The following is a 5,399-nucleotide window of genomic DNA, read 5'->3' on the forward strand; positions in this document are numbered from 1 at the left end:
TGGAGTGACACAGCAGGGTACTGGCTGAAGTGACACAGCAGGGTACTGGCTGAAGTGACACAGCAGGGTACTGGCTGAAGTGACACATGAGTTAGCTGGCTGGAGTGACACAGCAGGGTACTGGCTGAAGTGACACAGCAGGGTACTGGCTGGAGTGACACATGAGGTAGCTGGCTGGAGTGACACAGCAGGGTACTGGCTGGAGTGACATGAGGTAGCTGGCTGAAGTGACACAGCAGGGTACTGGCTGGAGTGACACATGAGGTAGCTGGCTGGAGTGACACAGCAGGGTACTGGCTGAAGTGACACAGCAGGGTACTGGCTGGAGTGACACAGCAGGGTACTGGCTGGAGTGACACATGAGGTAGCTGGCTGGAGTGACACAGCAGGGTACTGGCTGGAGTGACACATGAGGTAGCTGGCTGAAGTGACACAGCAGGGTACTGGCTAGAGTGACACATGAGGTAGCTGGCTGGAGTGACACATGAGGTAGCTGGCTGAAGTGACACAGTAGGGTATGTGGAAGTGGCTTTTTAAATGTATTTTATGTTGGATCTGGCTTTAAAATATGTATTTTATACCAGAGGCGTGGCCTAGCAGGCACAAGGCCACATCCCATTTTTGCATGTGCGCCTGTGGCTTGATGTCGGCTCTTTGACATGCCTAATAAGATTTTTTGGCTCTTTGTTTCTGACTGGTTGGCCACCCCTGCTGTAGAGGATGTACATGAGCACATGTCTTTGGCCAGTGGCCACACCCACTCAACACTGTGGGGGAGGGAGAGATTAAAACAAATATTTCAAGTATGCTGAAGGGGATAAAATAATAATAAAAAATACCCTGGTCACAAGGTATTGGGGGGAGGGGGCTTTTAACGGGGGTGGGGTGGTTTATAAAACATGTTTTCTGTTACTAATAAAGGTGTGTGGGGGGTGGTAGAATTTAAGACCACTGGGGGGTCTAATGCCAATGGGGTGTGGGTAGTTATTCTATAATGGGGGCCTATGGACACGGGAGGGGGAGGGGGTGCAAAACACCTCCTAGATTAAAAAAATTAAAATATTGTAATATTTTATTAAAAATACTTTTTAGACTTTTTAAGTAATAAAAATACCTGACAATTTCTGAGCAGTTTTGTGTGTGTGTGTGTGTGGGGGGGGGGATCGTTAATCTGGCCCTGCCCTAAGGTGCTAAGGTTTTTGGGCGTCTTAGACATTGAATGAGCGAAACAAAGCCAGCGTTAGTGTATTATTTTATACATCTACGTTATTCTTACATTATTTGTGTTATTTCTCAACAATAATCAAATTGGTCATTACTCTTCTCCCAGGCCTTTACAGTTTTTTCTTCTGATAATTTATGATATTTTGCTTTTCAGAATTATTTTCATGTTCTGAGCTTAAATGCCCCGTCCTGCTTCTGCTGGGTCTCATCCCAATACTAATTGTGTTTATGCAGAAAACAAACAACATCGATCAGCAAACCGCACGCTGCAATCAGAGGGAAAGGTAACCCACGTGCTTCCATGTACGCGGCACAGGCCAGTACGTGATAAGGGGCATAGAATGGAAATATTATAAAATAACGTGTTCTGCGGAAGTGAGCAAACGGCACAGTACACAATACATACATCCCCTAATCTGTTAGGCCTTGGGGAACTGTAATGAAAGCATAGGTGTGCGCAGGGGGGGAGCCTAGTGCGCACAGGCACCCCTAATGTCCGGCTCCCCGATCTCACATGCCCGATGCAGCCGAGCAGGCTGATTACTGTCCCCTCTGCGCTGCACCCTGTCAGGACTGCATTACTGAACGGACGCCTGGGTTAATCGAGGGTGCCACTGCCACCGGCTTTCAAACTCCCGGCTCTACCTCCATGTACAAAAACAGCGTGATGTGATTACGTCATGCTGCTCGCACGCCCACCCGCCACATGCCCACCTCTCTCCTTCTGCGACTGTCAGTGAGTGACTGACTTGTAAGTAAGCTGCTGCAGCTTGCAGGGGAAAGAGAGGGGGAGCCAGACCAGGCAGAGGAGGAGCAGTATAATTGCAGTGAGTGCCATCAGGGGTGTTTGTTTGGTGCACACCACAATACCTGACAATGTATCGGCTTTATTAGGACTGGTACAAGGGTAGATATTTATATTGTGTTGACCGTCAATAGATGGTGCTAGACACGCCCAAAAGGTGGTGCTAGACACACCCCTCCGACGGTGCACCCCCTAATAAAATGTGCTGCGCACGCCTATGAATGAAAGTCGATGCCCAAGAAAATGATGATGTGGCCAATAGAGACCAATCAGACGTTTGCTTTTGTTTCTGAAACAATATTTGAAAAGTGTCAGAATCAGCGTCTTCTTCCGTGTCCCGATGGCTATGTTACAGGGGGCAATTCAGAGTTGATCGTAGCAGCAAATTTGTTAGCAGTTGGGCAAAACCATGTGCACTGCAGGTGGGGCAGATGTAACATGTGCAGAGTGTGGGTGGGCACTCGCTTCTAATCTTGCTTGCTCCAGGAAGCGGGACCCTCCTCCTTTGCCGGCGCCATCTTCCCAGTGATGTTCGGGATGATGACACATGGACACTAGAGAGTAAAGACTCTGGCACATCTTCCTGAAAATGTCGTTATGATCAGAAAGGAGGGGGTGGGGGCAGCGTACCTGACGCCTCCAGTAGCCCAGGCCCAGGTAATTAGTACCTGCTCTCTCCCTCTTGGTGCAAGTGCCCCTAGCCCTCACCCCACAGCCTAACCCTAACCTTGCTCTAACTCTGACCGTCGACATATCGTATTTGACATGGCAACTTTTCAAAGTCGACATTGCGATCCAGCCGACAGTGTGTGGATATTGATTTAGTTCCTTTCAACAGTTTGAGCCATGTTGACGTTCTGATGTCGACATTGCGGTGACGACTTTTTGAACATCGACCATTCAACTAGCTATCATCCAAAATGCCGACAGTCATAATGTCCACAACAGAACGTCGACAGTTAACATGATTGAATTGTTGACATGGAACATGCTGACATTTGCAGAATGTCAACATATTCAAAATGCCAAAATTTTGTAGAATGCCGACATCAGGATTAGGTTGTGGGGGGAGGGTTAGGATTAGGGTTAGGGATAAGGCTTAATGTACCGGCACTCCGCATCTCCTGACACCCCTGCACCCAGAAGACACCACTGGAGCTGAACGGAGGTAAGTGATCGCTACATAGCCAGGACCCACTGATTTGTCGACATTCTGAGCATGTTGATGTTTCATCATTGAGATGTTTGCACGTCAACATTAGGCTCGACTGAATCCCTCTTGGCTTATTTCCAGGGACTGAACCAGTGGGGACTGTTACTTACAACTATTACTGTATTTATTTCCACCTACAGTAGCGGACATTGCTGTTAGTTGTAATCAATATTACATCAGACTTAGAGACACCCGGCGCACACCCTGAATCTTCCCGCACACGCCAGAGACGCGCTCGCTGCAAAAAGGAGACGTGGCCACGTATAAAGGGGTATGGCTGTATAAAGAGGGGCATGACCTCGCGGGGATCCCGAGATCGTCACTACGGGGGGTGCCCAGCATCTCCGGAGATACAGGGCTGTACAGAGCTGCCCCCGGAGACAGTCTTCCTGCGCTGTCGGCTCCTCATTTATGACAGGAGCCAGGTGCTGTAGGAGACTGTCACACTGCAGCACCTGGCACCTGTCACTGAGGAGGAGCCGGCATTTTGGTGTCACCCCCTCCGCAGGTGACACCTGGGTGTGGGGGCTGCACTCCCCTTATGACGCCACTTATCAGACTTCAATATTATAAAATGACACTTGTATTACAGGCAGTGTTTTGTTCATACGTTTGTAAATCCAGTCATAAGGATACAGAGACATGTGAGTTCACTGCTGTGCTGTTTATTCCATCACCAACTCCAGACACACTGCACACTGGACCACCCACTTCCCAGCATCCCCCTGCTCCCAGGGACCATCACTGAAGATTCAGGCTTACACAGATTAGTAAGGGAGTGTCTACAAATATTAAGCATTCTAATACACTAACATCACATCCTCTTTTCTTTAAAGATAAGCCCTGTACGCTTCAATGCAACAATTAACAACGTCATATTAAGAACATCATCTAACACGTTTCAATGAGTCTCTCAGGTCTGCGTATTTCCCTTTTGGGTCTTTCATACACAGTCTGCGTTTCATCGACCATATTGGACCATTATCAGGATCATCATACATGTCAGATGAAGGGTATTCTTCAGTCATGTTGTCTTCATTATGGTTAGGGTGAGATCTTAAATCCACCCGATTTCTTCTTACTTCCGTTCCACGCTCTGTACGTATAGTATAAGATCTTGGTGCTACTTGTGCTTGCACAATACCTTTCTGCACCCAAATACCTTTCTCGTGATCTCTGAGACGGACTTGGTCACCCGATTTTAGATCAGATGAGCTTTTTGCTCGCCTGTCATGGAACAGTTTCTGTTTGACGTTCCTTACTCAGTCTGACCAACGCTGAGTTATGTGTATTAAGCAGTTCATCATGTATAGGGAGATTTGCTCTAATCCTCCTTCCCATCAGCATTTGTGCAGGAGAAAGTCCATTCTGTAAAGGTGTACTGCGGTAGATTAAAAGACTTTTGTAGAAATCTTCTTTACCTTCTTGAGTTTTTTTCATGAGACTCTTTACAGTTTTTACTGAACTTTCCACCAACCCATTTGAGCGTGGATAGTGGGGACTTGACGTAGTATGGACAAATTCCCACTCATCAGCAAATTGTCTAAATTCAGCACTGGAAAACTGAGGACCATTGTCAGTGAACACTTCTATAGGAACACCATGCCTTGCAAAGATTGACTTCATGCAATTGATTACGGCTTTACTAGTAGTTGTATGTAGAGTCTTCAACCTCTGGGTAGTTAGAGTAATAATCAGTCACGACAATGTACGTTTTCCCATTACAATCAAACAAATCTGCGCCAACTTTCTGGTACGGTCTCTCTGGCACTGCGTGAGGACTCAGTGGCTCGACTTGTTGTTTCGGTCTATACGTAAGACATAATTCACATGTAGCTGTAGTCTGTGCTATGTCTTGGTTCATTCTTGGCCAATACATAACTTCACGCGCTCTCCACTTACATTTTTCTTCTCCTAAGTGGCCTTCATGTATCTTGAACAGCATAGTTTTTCTTAGTCGTGCAGGTATGACAAACCTATTGCCTTTGTAAATAATACCATCGACAACTGTAAGGTCACTGCGGTACATCCAATAATCATGGATAGACAGCGGGCACGCATGTTTTTCTGTTGGCCAACCTTTCAGAATGATATCTTTCAACACTTTCATTGTGTCATCTGTCTCAGTTTCTTTCCTAATCTGTTCTTGTCTTGCAA

The sequence above is a fragment of the Pseudophryne corroboree genome, chromosome 1 (assembly GCF_028390025.1).
Source record: "Pseudophryne corroboree isolate aPseCor3 chromosome 1, aPseCor3.hap2, whole genome shotgun sequence".
NCBI lineage: Eukaryota > Metazoa > Chordata > Amphibia > Anura > Myobatrachidae > Pseudophryne > Pseudophryne corroboree.